The 17,490-nt window shown below is 34.3% G+C and overlaps 1 pseudogene; it reads left to right on the top strand.

Annotated features, from left to right (window-relative positions):
• Positions 1–8,852: 8,852 nt before the first annotated feature.
• On the top strand, positions 8,853–9,476 carry LOC149144152 (U-box domain-containing protein 34 pseudogene; annotated as a pseudogene).
• The last annotated feature ends 8,014 nt before the right edge of the window (positions 9,477–17,490 follow it).

Below are 17,490 nucleotides of genomic sequence, written 5' to 3'. Positions count from 1 at the left end.
CTCTGCTTTTTCTCTTTTTCAATGTCACACTCCAGAACCTTTTTCATGTATCTTTTCTGTCTTCTTATACAATAGCTCAGCAGTTAGACAACTGTTTGTTAGTTCCAGATTACAGTTTACTTGACATTACTCCAGTTACGTGACTTGGCTATTGTTAGTTTGTCTTTTCCTTCTGTCCCGTAAGGGTTTGATGCTTTACATTGATTTATGGTCTTTTTGTCTAATTCTATAATAATCTAAATTTAAAGCCTATAACTACAAGCCCTTAACAACTCTAGTTAGGACCTGTTATTACAATTGAAACAGAACATTAAAAAGACACTTAAGCTAATAAACTAAATATTGTAGTTAATCCTTGAAGAACAAAATGATAAAAAAAACTCTGACAGTCTTGCTGTCCATTTGTTGAAATATTCACTTCTCCCATCTTCTTCAGAAACCTTGTCTGCCTTTTCTCGGTCTGTGCCCTGTCGACCAGATGCTCCTGCATCAACATATATAGAAAAATTAAAGAAATTTCATCATAAAATACACAAGGACCAAGACAAATTATACTAGAGATAAATTTGAAAAGTATAATAGTTTAGACTTTCTACACACAGTGAGAGCAATAGAGGGAAAAATTGTTGTTGGATTGCTGAGTGAATAGGTGAGTATCGTCTTTGTGTTGGGTTGCAAGGATTGTGGTGCTAGAAGTCAATCTAATTAAACAACCTAAAAATGAGGTCTTTGGTTGATATTTTATTAATTTTTGGGATGCTCTAAGAGTTTTGAATTATCCTTTTCTTCACATTGGTGGTATCTTACCCTAGATAAGGGGTGGGATCCATATGAAAATACGTACAATTGGGTGGAAATTTATCTATTTTAGCTAGTTTCTTACTATTCATATTTAAAAAAGGTTAAGTACTCTTTATGTCTTTGATTTTATTTATTTATTTATTATTATTATATGTTTCAAATCAAATTATAAATCAATGTTATTACAAATAAATGCACTAGATTTTTTTTGGTATGTAAATTTTTAACCTTCATTATTTGGAATATCATCTACATGGGTTGGTTCAATCTCCCTATCATTCCTCTAATTAAATCATATCTATTATTAATTGACATGGAAATACTTATTCACACAAACACATGCAATATTAGTTTTATCATAAAATAATTATACAAAAGTTTTATTATTTTATATATATATTTAAATTTGGTAGGACCTTTTCATTCATTTTCATCAAAAGGGCAGGTTACATCCATAATTCAAATGGTTAGGTGGCCTCAACCTGCGCGGTGGGAAACCAGATCTATTATCCACCTAACTACATTATAAGCCATCCAAAACCATAAAACTTTAAGATTATCAAGCAAAGCTATATGTGTCTGAGTATCTTTAAGTCATCTAAGATCTAAATAACTAAAACAGGATATCGTAATTTGCAGAGCCTTCATTATTCATAACAAAATTTAAATCCAAAAATAAGCAAAACAACTTGCTAGCCATTAGAAGAGGCCACTTGAGCTGGGTCTTTCACACTTGAACCAGGTAATTCTGTCTAAGGGAGACATGGAATATGTTTCTCGATGCGACTAAGGAGGGCATTCCATTGTTGAATCTAGAACTGTATAAGTTCATTTTCGTTATGAATTTCCTAGAGACCAGGATTGGTCTTGGAAGGGACAGCTAAAGGATTCATCAAATCTATTGCCATGATATTCTTCATTAACTAGTAAAGGTAGAAAATATTCTTATATTGCGAGGACCGACCTCTAGAGTGTCCAGGATCCGACACCAAGTCTTGCCATTCCTCCATATCTAGCTCTGCATCACCTCCCTGTTGGTTTTATTCTTCCTCCCAACTAGATATTAACTGATGAACCTGATTCAATGTGCCTGCCTAGTATGATTGAGTTGAGTCCCAAATGAGTCTCGAAGTGGATTTGCAGCCCCTACCCCTAGCTTGGCAAAGGATGGGGTTGACTACTTCCCCAATGCTACCCTACATTTCTATTACACCCATCACCTCCACTAGCCGAGGAGCCTCTGCCGAAGGATATGTGTGCCATGTTGTTATTTTAAACAAATACTACAATGATATGAACCCTTGCGATGTGAAGCCAAGACTTCGAGTAGTTATCAAGATTAAGGTCCTGATGCACACACTATAAGTTTAAACGTGTAAGGATACCACAACAGAAATCCACATAACAATGAGCATTAAGAAAAAAACCCAACATTCTTGCTTGGATATAAAATGGGTATGCCGCAATAGGCTGAAAAAATCAACCCAAGGCTCCCCGAGCCATCTTAGGAAAAAAGATAGAGTTGATTCACACGGTTCCTTACCAAGGCGACCCCGTTTCTTAACAGCCAACAAGATCATTGAACAAACAAGACAATAAACACAATCATCCATGCAAGAGATACATGTTGAATCCTATAACATAAAATCAAGTACATCCCCATTTGAGACAATAAGATTCCATAATAGTCAGAAACAATTTTACAATATTGAAATAACCCTTGACAAAAAAAAAATTACTTTCCTCCCAAAATTCACGGATGGATTTTCATCTAAATCGAGGCATGAGTTCATAAACTCTTCTCCATCAATTTATCGAAAGAACTCGATTCTCAGGGGAAAGAATATAAGAGAAGCTAATTTAAATAACATACCCATTGTCGCTGACCATAAGGAGGAGGGAACCGTCTGCACTAGTGTGGCGGCCCTCGTGAGGTGCCTTCACGTTCATCCTCAAGCTTGCCAAAAGACCTGTAACTATTCCAAAAAATTATCAATAACACTCCCTCCTAAAAGTTCATAGCTACCATCATAAAACCCCAACAAGAAGATGTCGCTTTGTCCTTCCCCTGAACCATTAATTGTCTGCATGTACAATGCCACCTTGCACGAAAAAGCAAGTGTGCGAGGGTTGTATCGAGACCATGACTGTCCCTTGCTATCGTGGGAATAGCTATGACATAAATGCCAGAGGTGCCATTTTGTCATCTCGTGCCTCAATCGACGGTTTATTATTTGATATTTAATTTAGTCTTCATCTTAATAAATAATAATAATAATAATAATAATAAATAAATAATTAAATTAAAAGAAACAGTATAATACTATAAATAATTAATATTAAAAAAATAAATTTCTATCTTAATAACTAATAATAATAATATAAAATTAAATGAAATAATAATATATTATTAAAAAAATTAATACTTAAAAAACATTATAGGAAAAATAAATAAAAGATTAAGTAGATAAATAATATTTAAGTTTTATTTTTATTATATATGAGATTAGATTTTATATATAAATAAAGGAATTAATAATTTAATTTTGAATTAAATATTTTATAAATTGTAAAAAGATGTTTATAAGGTTAAGAATGATTTATGTAATTTTGAGAAAAACACTCTTCCAGGAATTCTAACCATGAACATCAGAGAAACAACAACAAACCACATGAATTTCTTGCCCTAACCTAAATCAAACAATAAAGTATATATATTCGCCAACATAGAAGTCCAAAGTACCCCACCAAGCTCGGAAGAAGAAACGTTGAGTGCATTTTGTCATCTCGCACCTAGATCGACCATTTATTATTTGATATTTAATTTACTCTTCATCTTATAATAATAATAATAAAATTAAAACAAACAAGATGATACTAAAAATAATTAATATTAAAAAAATTGGTTTCTTACCTAATTAATAAATAATAATAATAATAATAATAATATAAAATTAAATGAAATAATAATATAATATTAAAAATAATTAATACTACATTTTTTGAAACATTATAGGAAAACTAAATAAGAAGACTAGATAGATAAATGAAAATTATTTTTAATTTTTATGATATATTAGATTAGATTTTATATATAAATAGACGGATTAATTATTTGATTTTGAATTAAATATTTTATAAATTGTTAAAAAACTTTTATATAAAAAAATTTCGGCGTAAATCATATGTAGAAAATATTTGTCGACGCGTTTCAAACCAACAGTGTGGTTCATCGTCAGGATAAGTTGAAGAAACAGATCCAGCTTAGCATGTTAAATAGTCTAAGCAGAGCCTCCAACGACTATCTTCGATCGATGAAAGATCCCATTGACCCTAAAGACATGAAGGGTGTCTACTTGATCCCTTGTTCTTGTGGGACCCCCTATATCGGGGAAACAGGGCGCTCCATCCATCAAAGGATCAGCGAACATGCAGCGGACCTAAGACATGGGAGAACCAAGTCTTCAGTGTTAGCAGAGCATGCGGAAAAGACCAAGCATCAGGTTTGTATTGAGGAGGCCAAGGTTATTGCCAAGGTTGCGCAGTTCCATCACCGTAAATTCAGAGAAGCTATTGAAATTGAAAGAAGGCCGAACAATCTCAATAGAGATGACGGCTGGAAAATCAGTAGCTGCTGGATCCCTGCCCTTTCTTCCTAGTCTTGCTTATTTATTTATTTATTTTTTGATCTTTCTCTAGCTTTCGTTATTTTCCCTTTATTTCGCGGGTCCTTATCCTTGGAGCCTTGTCTTTTCCTTCCTCCTAGGGTTTCTCCTTTTAGCTCAGTGGTTTTCTTATGATCCTGTTCTTAACCTTCTTCTTTTTAGAATGTGTCGCTCTCTCTATTTATTTATTTATTGACTTTTATTTTTTTACCTGATATTTTTTCAATATTAGTACCTTTTATAACCATCAGCTTTCTTAATTAATTTATATATATTATTATTATGATTATTATTTGTATGTCTATTTTTGCTTTATTTTATTTATTTATTTACTTTTTATTTTTTATTTATTTATTTTTATTTATTTATTTTATTTTGTTTTTATTTATTTATTTTTTTCCAATTTTTTTATTAATTCTAACTAACTTTTATCTTAACAACCTATTAGTTTTACTTTATATATTTATATATACATATAATTTATATATTACATGAAAGGTCCTTTATATAACTAATTTCTTTTTTTATACTTAATAACTTATAATTATTAAACAATACCTTTTTAACTAACCATTGACACCAACTAAAATTATTTTATATATTTTGTATTTTTATTGGTCACCTAATATAATTATAAAGTTGAATTAAAAAATAAATAAATAATAATAATAATAATAATAAATAAATTTATGATCCTGGTCCTAGAGTCAAAGTTAGCCGTAGGTCAAGATAGCCGTTGGAGGCTCTGCTTAGACTATTTAACATGCTAAGCTGGATCTGTTTCTTCAACTTGTCCTAACGATGAACCACACTAGTTGGTTCGAAACGCGTCGACAGATATTTTCTACATGTGATTTACGCCGAATTTTTTTTATATAAATGTTATGGATCACAGAAGCCTCAATTCAACCATGTTAAAAAACTATTTATAATGCTCAAATTCTTTTTTTGGTGTAAACAAGCATCATTTGGTTTCATTAATGAAAATAGGAGGATATGGAGTATATTGTTGATTATATTAGAGAGAGACTCACACTCAACGAAAATGAATCAGTGAGAAAAACACTGTCCCAGGAATGTTAACCACGAACATCAAGGAAACACCACCTAGAGAGAAACAACAACAAACCACATGAATTTCTTCCCAGAACCTAAAACAAAACATGAAGTACATACATTCACTAGCATAGAAGCCCACAGTACCCATGCCAAGCTCAGACAAAGAAACGCTTGAGTGCCATAAAAACATATTAGTGGCAAAAAGACCCAAAACTATGAGCAATGCTATGAGCACCTTACACATTTGAATAACACCAAGGCTGACTCTAGAAGTATCTAGAGACTTCAACCGACATGCACACAATATCTAGAGAGAATTAAAGACAAAATTCCTACAGAGATTCCCCCAACGAGGGAAATACTACCAACACCATGATATGTTGTCACATGGACCAAAACCAACGCGTGAAGTAACAAAATTCCCATAACACTTGTAATTGCATTCACCAAAAGTTGAACCTGAAAGCTACAATCTTCATTTGTTTGCTTTAGATGAGTCATGATCTGACGAAAAGAGAACAGTTGTGTGCCTTCTATGAGCAGAGGGATTAGTGAGGCCACCAGAATCATAATCTGAAACCAAATAAGACTTAAACCTTCCAAAAAAAGAGTCCACATTATTGAGACAAAAACACAAATTTCGAACCATACGCTTGAGGTCCTCCAAGGATGAGAAAACATTATAATTCTCTATTTTATTGTCGCTGAACAAAAGACACACACAGGTAGAGGTTTGATGATTCATAGCCAAAGAACTTAGAAAATGCATTCTCCTCTTACAAAAGTGACCCAAATTTGGGGACCACTTAACACCCACACTAGCCAATTTAAAATCCGAAGCATATGGATGGTCACCACTTTCCAAATCTTTGTACATGATTTCACAAAGAACCTTCAATGGGACCAAATCAAAAGTAGAGGCAATTGAGTGATAAGAGAAGCGTCATAAAGAATGAGACATCCTGAATCCAACAAAAGAGTCGCCACCTCAACAATTGGGCATATGTTGGCGAGGAGCGATTAAAAGCTCGAATACAAACAATGATCACTAACCAATGCAACACTTTCACTTCCTGGTGCAGCTACACAACTATCAACCACCAACCATGTCATCCCAAAAAAGCTCTGAAAACTAAAAAATAAAATGAAACCACACCCTGAGACCCGAATACCACCTCCAACAAACATCCCTCCTCGAAAAGCAAATCTTTAATGATACATACCTATCACCTTCACCGCTTCATGACAATCTAGATGTAAAGACTATAAACATGATTTTATAAGTAATCTAATTTATTATAATAAATATAAGCGTTAAAAAATATAATTTAATAATTTAAAATAATTATAAAAAAAATAAAGCGATTATAATTTTATGTTATGAATAAACTTTTATATATTTATATGTATAGAATGATAGGAAAAATATGATATCTCTGATTTTTAAGATAATTTTGCTAGCTAATAGAATTCAGTTAAGATGGGTGCATATTTTATTATTAACTTGAAAGCTGGTTGCCTTGCATGCATTATTCGATTATCAATGATCAAGATCTGGTAATATTTTCATTTACTTCTGGTTTAAGAGTTTTGATTTTCCATAATCTAGCTAAATGGATAGGTTATTGATATTTATTTGATTGAAAGAGATTGTTTTTAAAGAATTTTAATAATTTGGGTTTTTAAAAATTTTAATTTGAAATAAGATGTGAAATTGTTATTATAATAATATTTATTATTATTATTATTGGTATTAAATTAATAATGGGAACGATAATGGTTATTATAGTATCATTATTAATATGAGAATGATTTATAGAGCACTAATCAACATTGATTTATTGGATTTAAACAAACTTGTAAGAAACTACTATTTTTTTTTAAATTTTATATTATTAAATTTGAGAAATGTTTAATGTTTAGCATCATTATTAGTATGAGAATGATTTATTATAGTATTAATCAACATTGATTTATTGATTTAAACAAATTTGTAAGAAATTACTAAATTTGTTTTAAATTTTTATATTATTAAATTTGAGAAATGTTTAATGTTTTTTTGGTAAAAGATATTTTTATTTTAATATTCTTAATAAAATCTCACTTGAATTGGTTTGGTGAACTATTTGTTTTTTCTAATAGTGTTGATTTAAATTTCCAAAATATATAGTAATTGGTACAAAAATAATTAAATTTAATTATGAAAATGCTCATCATGGTAATTTTATTACCATTTAAATTTAATTTTGTATAAAAAATTATCAAAACTATCAATAAAATTAAAATATATATATATCTATATAAAACAACAGAAAATAAAATAAATATATATATATGAGACTGTAAATCAATTAATCTGTATGAATTTTAGTTCCTACAAAATCTTAGTTCGCACCAAATATTTGAGAATTAAATTATCTCTTCCCCAAAACAGAGAATTAAACTATCTCTTCCCCCTCCACCAAAAAAACAGCTTTTAAGCTGGACCTGAATTTGACTTAAATCTAGTAAGAAATTTTTTTCAAGATAAGCGAATCAAGCAATGCTATTTGTGTCAACCAGTCATGCACAATTGAACATGGAAGATTGACACAGACTGGTTCATGCAATGGCTTTTCCTACTTAGGTTTCTGAACCTTGCTGTGATGTGTCTGACTATCGTTGAGACAATTGAATCTTCAAAGCACAAATGAGAAGTCAATATGTGATGCAGCCGTTCTTGAGATCAATTTATACCTGGAAAGACATTTGGACGGCCTGATACCTTTGGTTTAATGATTCTTAACCGTATTTGGCAAAAAATAAATTCAGACTCACTCTCTTTCGTGCAGGGCACGTTACGAGAGTTGTTGAGATTGGAGGATACGCTGCCAAAGTTGTGGGAACTGGAGAACGCAAAGGATACTTTCATGTCAGCTGATCAAAGATCGAAAGAATATTCAATAGAAGAAATCGAATTAGCTACGGATTTCTTTTCTGAATCACTTAAAATAGGGGATGGAGGACATGGTCCAGTCTACAAGGGCAGTTTGGATGATACCACTGTGGCCATCAAGGTTCTCGCTACAGATGCAGATAGAAACACAGATGAATTCAAACGGGAGGTGGGAAAAGAATTTGAGTGATTCACTAACTCTTATCTATTTTTTTCATGTTTAATATCAATTGAAGACATTGGAATGCTAAATGATTAGAATGTGAAGAAAGCTTTGAATAATATTTTGTCAACTAATTTTGCAGATTGAGGTTCTAAGCTGCATAAATCACCCCAACTTAGTTCTGCTGCTTGGCACTTGCCTCCAACGCGGGTGTTTAGTTTATGAATATATGGAAAATGGCAGTCTAGAAGATCAGTTGTTCCACGGGGATGGAAGAGCTTCTCTTCCATGGTATATACGCTTTCGAATTGCTTCAGAAATAGCTTCTGCACTTCATTTTCTTCACACCGCCAAGCCAATGCCAATCGTTCATCGTGATCTAGAGCCTGCTCACATATTGTTAGATAACAATTTTGTGAGCAAAGTCAGCGATGTAGGACTATCTAGGTTCATTCCTCCTCCAGTCTCTTTCACTTACACCGAGTACAAGAACGCGGTGCTTGCTTGCACTTACTGTTACATGGATCCAGAGGACGTATTGACTGGAACATCGAGTCCCAAGTCTGATTTATATGCCCTAGGAATCATTCTCCTGCAATTGCTCGCAGCGCAACCCCCAGTAGCCATTAAGGAAAAAGTTCAAACAGCCATCCAGGAGGGTTCATTCAAAGAAATTCTGGACAAAACTGCAGGGGAGTGGCCCCTTGAGGAAACTACCGAGTTCGCTAAGTTGGCTCTCGAATGTACAGAATTGCTGGGTAGAGACAGACAAGATCTGGGGACACGTGTTCTGCCAGAATTAGAGAGATTCAAAGATATTGCCAACTCACATGCTAAACAGTGCACCTCCTAGGTACTTCATAGTCCAATATTTCAGGTAGATTTTTCTATGTCCAAGATTGTTGTTGACAAATTGGTCCAGAAGCATAAACTCTTCAGCCGGCTGTGTTTAGAAATTCCAAGCTCCCAGCCAGATATTGAGCCGGGAATTTAGCTATTCAAATTTTCAAATTTCATTGTTTATTTGGATTCCTTATATGTATACATATATTGCAGAGTTTTCGCATTGGCAATTTCCGGCTGTAAGTCTGTACACCATCCTTTCAGAGTGCACTGATAAAATTTAAATAAGTTTCTTCTTATGACTTTTAGATTTTTTTTGGAAGGTCTCATCTATAAAATAAAAGCAAATCCATCACCAACTTAAGTTTTTAGAATTTATATTAATCGATAAAAGCAAATCCCATCACCAACTTAAGTTTTTAGAATTTTAGTATTTGGAATCGATTTAAGTAATTTCATTTGTATTGTATGATTATTTTTCTTTTTTTTTCTTCATTATTTTTTTAGATTTTAAAAATATTATAAAAATATTGATTTTTTTTTATTTTTTATTTTTTTTAATAATTTGGCTCTCAATAATCTTTCATTAATTTTTCCTTGACTCAATTGTTTATCTTTCTTCACCCTCTAATCTGATAAAGCAATCCCAAAATGGAAGACTAATTTGTTCTGCTACCACTATGATGAGACGAAAAGGATATGCCCATAATTAAGCAACAGTGGTCAAACTAAATATGCTATATCCAGGGATAATCAACAACTCTCGATTACAAACCTCATATCATTAATAAAGGCACACATGCGCAAAACTCAATTCCCCAAAGCTTTCAGAGGAATTGTTTGGAAATGATGGGAATTTCTGTTGATTTCAAAACACAAAAAAAAAATAACACAGAGAACAACGCTCTGTTTCTACTACAGGATCTTTATTAGAAAACAACAAAGATAAAACTGTTACAAAATAGTCTTCCTCTTCAGAGGGGTTACATCAGGAACGCTCCAGTTCCAGAAACTAATTTTATCACAGAAAAACTAAAAGGTTCAGCACTGCTGTGCATTGCAGAGAAGAAAGAACTCTTCTTGCTAATACTCTCCACACGTCTCTGCTCTTGCATTTTTTATATATATATATTGAACAACACAAAAATATCTTTACAATACGTGCTGCTTTTCCATACTTCCGTGAAAATAAAAAATAATAAAATTTAAAATTTCACCTACATTTACCAACCCTAGTAAATATCATTAATTACACGGCTCAAAAATATCTTACTGGAATTTAATGCATGGTTTATCACAATATCGCACCATCGCATCGGGGAAGAGATAAAGAACGTGCCACCGCTTTTATAACCTTTAAATCATGCGATTTGTGATATGCGATCAGATCGCATCGCGAAATCGCAATCGCAGACAATCAAAGAGTCGCAGTAAATGGTTGACAAAGAAATGTGCGATTATGCGATGGGATCACATCGCAGGAAAAAATCTGCAAGTTCGTTGAAGTCAAGTTGCCGTTGCTTTTCAACTATCAGTTTCCAGCTGTTTAAAATTATCATTCCAACACTCCCCTTTAATTTTAACTGCTGGGTTTTTCTGTATACCCAGGCATTTCCTGAAATGATCGAAACTTTTCTTTGCCAATGGTTTTGTCAAGATGTCAGCTAGTTGATCCTCTGTTCTGCAGTGCTGCAAAACAATCTCACCATTGTTAACCAATTCACGTATGAAGTGAAATTTGGTGTCTATGTGCTTTGTTCTTTTATGAAAAACAGAATTTTTAGACAATGTTATTGCCGAGCTATTGTCACAGTAAATGGTTGTGCCCTTTTCCTGTTCATGACACAAATCTCTGAGAACTCTTCTCAGCCACATTGCTTGGCATGTTCCTGCTGTTGCTGCCACATACTCTGCCTCTGCTGTTGACAAAGCCACAACTGGTTGCTTCTTGGAAGCCCATGAGATGGCTCCCGATCCCATATGAAACACATATCCTGATGTGCTTTTCCTATCATCAATACTTCCAGCCCAATCACTGTCAGTGTACCCTATCAATATGAAACTTTCAGAAGAGGAGTATAAAATATCAAACCCCTTCGTTCCATTCACATACCTTAGAATCCTCTTGGCTGCCTGCCAATGAGTCTCTTTCGGTCTTTCCATAAATCTGGAAATTAAACTCACAGCATGCATAATGTCCGGCCTAGTTGCAGTGAAGTACATAAGGCTGCCAACTATGCTCTTGTACAATTTTGGATCAAAATATTTGTTGTTGTCTTCTTTGGTCAATTTCAACCCCACTACAGTTGGAGTCACAGCTGCTTTGTTGTTCTGCATGTTAAATCTCTTTAACACTGCTTCTACATATTTATCTTGAGAAATGAAAACACCATTTTCACTTTGGTCTACTTCAATTCCAAGAAAATATCTTAAGAAGCCCAAGTCAGTCATTTCAAATTCTCTTTTCATGACTGCTTTAAAATCAGCAATGAGAGAAGCATCATTGCTAGTAAAAATTAAATCATCTACATATAAAACAACAATAAGAATTTTACCGTCATTATCCTTTATGTAGAGTGTGGGTTCACCATCACACTTATCAAACCCATTGTCAATCAGATAAGCATCTATTCTGCTGTACCATGCTCTTGGAGCTTGCTTCAGCCCATAAAGAGCCTTCTTGAGTTTGTAGACTTTATGCTCTTGGCCTTCAACTTCATAGCCTGGAGGTTGATCAACATAAACCTCTTCTTTCAATACTCCATTCAGGAATGCAGATTTAACATCTATCTGATAAATCTTCCATTTGTGTTGTGCTGCAATAGACAACATTGTTCTCACTGTTTCCATCCTTGCTACTGGTGCAAAGGTTTCATCATAGTCTTTGCCTTGTTGCTGCTTGTAGCCTTTCACAACAAGTCTTGCTTTGTGCCTGTCAATCTTGCCTTCAGCATTGCTTTTGGTCTTATAGACCCACTTAACACCAATGGCAGCTTTGCCTACAGGGAGGTCCACTAACTCCCATGTTTTACTCTTTTCAATTGCACCAATTTCTTCATTCATTGCTTCAATCCATTTATCTTCATTTACAGCATCTTCAAAATGGACTGGGTCATCAACATGACAATATAAAGCGAATAATGAATTCAGACCGGTATTGTTACTTACCTCTCCTTGTTCATAAATCTCATTCAGATTTCTGAATCTTGGTCTTCTTGGTGTGCTTGGAGTTCCATCCGAACTTGAGGGTATTTTTGATCCCTGTGGTGTGCTTGGAGAAGCACTTCCTTGACTTCTTAAGGTTGTTCGAATTCCAGATTGTGGTGTGGTTTGTTGTACTTGCTGTGGTGGAGGAGGAGCCATCAAAGAAGGATTATTTGCTTCTGTCCCTTCCTCTTCTTCTTTGTGAGACACAATTGTCTTCACATTCACTGTCTTCTCTAAGCTTCCATCCCAAGCTTCATCTTCAATGAACTACACATCTCTGCTTACTATCAATTTCTTGGTGGATGGATTATAGAGTTTGTATGCTTTTGACTCATCACAATAGCCAATAAAGACACACTTCTCCCCCTTACTATCAAGCTTCTTCCTTAGCTGATCCGGTACATGTGCATATGCCACACAACTGAATACTCTCATGTGAGTGATTGTTTGCTTTTGACCACTCCATGCCTCGTCTGGTATTCTGTTCATGACAGCTTTAGTTGGGCATCTATTCAAGATGTAAACAGCGCAAGTGACCGCTTCTGCCCAATACTCATGCGGCAAGTGCTTTGCCTTTAACATACTTCTGACCATGTCAAGAATGGTCATATTCTTCCTTTCAGCAACTCTGTTCCGCTGAGGTGTATATCTTGTGGTGAACTCCTTTTGTATGCCATTCTCTCTGCAAAAACGCAGAAAGTCTTGGGAGATGTACTCTCCTCCTCTATCTGTTCTGAGCACTTTGATATAATGCCCACACTGCTTCTCAACAAGAGTTTTGAAGTGGCGGAATTTCTCAAACACTTCACTCTTCTGTTTCAGCATATACACCCATGTCTTTCTGGTGTAATCATCAATAAAAGTTAAAACATATTTATTTCCAGCAAATGATGGTATTTGCATCGGTCCACACACATCAGAGTGAACAATTTCCAAGGGTGCTTTTGCCCTTATACTCTTTCCTGCTGGAAAGCTTTCTTTGTGTTGCTTGCCCAAGATGCAGCCTTCACAAAGGCTGTCCGGTTTCTCGATCAATGGCAATCCCTTTACCATTCCCTTTCTGTGCAACAGATTCAAGCCTCCGAAATTGAGATGTCCAAATCTCAAATGCCACAACCAATTCACATCTTTCACTTGTTCTTGAAAGACTTCTTGTGTTACAGCTGCAATAGTTCTTCCTTCCTTCAAATCTGCCCTGAGTTTGAGAGGAAACATTTTATTGCTGGTCATCTGCACCTGTGCAATGATCTTCTTACTTGGAGGTATGTCTCTGATTGTACACAAATCATCTTTGAAGAACACGTTGTAACCTTTGTTTATGAGCTTTCCAATGCTCAAAAGATTACATTTCAGACCAGGTACATAGTATACATCTGGCACAATCATCTATTCTCCATTTTTTGCTCGGATACTAATTCTGCCCTTACCCTTGACAGATATCTTATCATCAGTGCCTGTTGTTACCTCAGATTTCACATTTTCATCTAGATTGGCAAACATTTCAATATTACCAGTCATGTGATTACTACAACCTGAGTCTAAGAACCAAAAATCTTCTTGTTTGTCTTGTGCTATGTTACATGTTAACAACACGTTCTTTGGGTTCTTATCTTCTTCATTTGCAAAATTTGCATTCTGCCTATTATTCATGTCACTTTACTTTTTCCTACATTCATTTGCATAGTGCCCATATTTCTTACAATAATGACATTGGACTTGGGATTTGTCATACCTTTGTCCATGAGCTTGCTGTTTGATTGAACCTTCATCTTGGTTCTAATTGCAGCTCCTTCCGCTTGTGCTTGCAGGATAATTTCTGCCTCTGTTTTGGCTTCTTCCACGACCTCTGTTATTTGCTCTGCCTCGACCTCTTCCTTGGCCAAAAGACATCTGAGTCTTGAATGCTTGCTCAAATGAGGAATATGTTCCTCTACTCAGTCTATGTTCATGAGACAAAAGAGAAGCACTCAGTTCATCTACCGTGAACTGTGAGAGATCCTTTGTTTCTTCTATTGCTACCACAATAGATTCAAACCTTGAGGGTAAACATCTCAAGATTTTCTCTACAATCCTTCTATCTTCAAGAATCTCACCATGAGATCTTATCTGGGTTATCAAGCCAATAACCTGAGTGAAGAATGAATCTATTGTATCAGATTCCTTCATGCTGAGATTTTCAAAGTCTTTCCTCAACATCTGCAACTTTGCAGTCTTCACCTTCTCCATGCCTTGATAGGCAGTTTTGAGAATATCCCATGCCTCCTTAGATTTTGTTGCTGTTGCAATCTGTGGAAAAACACTTTCATGTACTGATTGGAAGAGGAAAAAGAGGGCTTTGGCATCCTTCTTCTTGTCACTCTTCAACTGGTCTCTTTCTGCTGCTGTCAAAGCAGCCAACGCTGTTGCATCTGCCGGTTCAGCATAGCCAGTTTCAACCAGCTCCCAGAGTTCTTGAGAAGCAAACAATGCTTTCATTGTTATGGACCAATAACTAATATTTTTTCCATTAAACTGTGGCAGTTGGGGATTTGTCAAACCTGTTCCAGCATCTGCCATCTTAACCTGTATAAATAGAGAAGAGATACTGACTGTATAATAAACAACAAAAAAAACTTTCTCTACTTGATAAGCTTCTTACAGCTCCTACAGTGAAAAAACAAACTCTGTGTTTGGATCACCGAGTGCCTAGACTGGCTCTGATACCATGATGGAAATTTCTGTTGATTTCAAACACACACAAAAAAAATAACACAGAGAACAACGCTCTGTTTCTACTACAGGATCTTTATTAGAAAACAACAAAGATAAAACTGTTACAAAATAGTCTTCCTCTTCAGAGGGGTTACATCAGGAACGCTCCAGTTCCAGAAACTAATTTTATCACAGAAAAACTAAAAGGTTCAGCACTGCTGTGCGTTGCAGAGAAGAAAGAACTCTTCTTGCTAATACTCTCCACACGTCTCTGCTCTTGCATTTTTTTTATATATATATTGAACAACACAAAAATATCTTTACAATACGTGTTGCTTTTCCATACTTCCGTGAAAATAAAAAATAATAAAATTTAAAATTTCACCTACATTTACCAACCCTAGTAAATATCATTAATTACACGGCTCAAAATATCTTACTGGAATTTAATGCATGGCTTATCACAATATCGCACCATCGCATCGGGGAAGAGATAAAGAACGTGCCACCGCTTCTATAACCTTTAAATCATGCGATTTGCGATATGCGATCAGATCGCATCGCGAAATCGCAATCGCAGACAATCAAAGGGTCGCAGTAAATGGTTGACAAAGAAATGTGCGATTATGCGATGGGATCACATCGTAGGAAAAAATCTGCAAGTTCGTTGAAGTCAAGTTGCCGCTGCTTTTCAACTATCAGTTTCCAGCTGTTTAAAATTATCATTCCAACAGGAAAGTGAAATTCTAATTATATTTAGAGAAAATTTGGCAAGGATTTTTGTAAATCCAAATTATAGTTGTTAAACTTCAGAATTTTATGTGTGTCAGGGGTTTTTGATGGTGTTGAATCCATTTCCATCATCAAAAACATGATTCAAACAATGCCTTTACAAGAGTTTTTGAAATTATTTTGCCCAGATTCTGATCACTTTTGACCATCCCTACTAGCAATTCCTCCACCTCAATAAACAATTGCTTCCCCAAATACTCAACACTGAGAGATGCCAATACTTAGATCACCCTATCCTCTAATCACCTACACCGAGATACCCACCCAGATACCCAGATGACTGACCCGATTACATGAAGTTGAGGCATCCCTCAAAACAAAGTCACTGAGATTATTTCACACAAATCAGTTTGGTCGACTATATCGACTCCATAAAAACAACTTTTGATCATATTTTCGTATACATAAAGATACATTCATATACATTCATATAGAAGTTGTGGTTCCTTCATCAAGTAAAAACAAGTACTTTTATGAAGATTTGTATTTCACTAATTGTTACGTACTAATTCACTGTAAAACCCCATTGATTGATTGTTTCACGCGCCCACAAAAAGTACTCTGTGATTTTCTCGATATCTCACACTTACTCTGCAACAACGCAAAAGACTTCTACATAGTTGTGTTATTCAAACATAGTTTTTTAATATTTTAATTTATGACATGTCAAAGCATTAAAACATAGGATGAGAATTTGTACTGAAAAAATATTTTTGTGAACTTATAAATGGTTGCGGAATAAAAGTTTGGACCATAGGTTTTATTCATTTAGTATTCAATGCTCATTTGTTTTTTATCATTTGATTTATCACAGAATGAGAATTTACATGAAGATGGGTTACACTTTCGGGTCAAATGTGGCAATGAAATTTCTTTTATCCAATTAAAGCTCTTGAAATTCATATAAGCATTGTGAATTTTGATTCCAAGTAAATGCTTGTCCTTACAAATTTTCAGCGTCTTAAGAGGTATATATATAATCTACACGAAGAGAGCTAAGTTTTTCATATTAAAATTTTATTTTTTATGCAAAATATATTTTTTATTATTTTTAGAAAATGGCGAAGTAATATTTCAATTGTAGACAGGTGAAAATATTTTTCAAATATTTAAATAAATTGAAAAACCAAAAGTACCACTTTGAAAAATACTAGTAAACGAAGATAGTGGTATTTTTCAAAATTTTAAGAACTTCAAGTATTTTGTTTAAAAGACATTAGATTATTTTTTTTATATGAATTAGAAAATGTCAAACTCATATGCGATTTTCCTTCATGAATCCAACCTACTTGCCACCTGAGTACAAATTGAGCCGTAAGTCTGCTAGGGTAACT

The sequence above is a fragment of the Pinus tabuliformis genome, chromosome X (assembly GCF_031772625.1).
Source record: "Pinus tabuliformis cultivar Carrire ecotype Pingquan chromosome X, CPIR1, whole genome shotgun sequence".
NCBI lineage: Eukaryota > Viridiplantae > Streptophyta > Pinopsida > Pinales > Pinaceae > Pinus > Pinus tabuliformis.
This window is presented reverse-complemented; position numbering and strand designations above follow the sequence as displayed.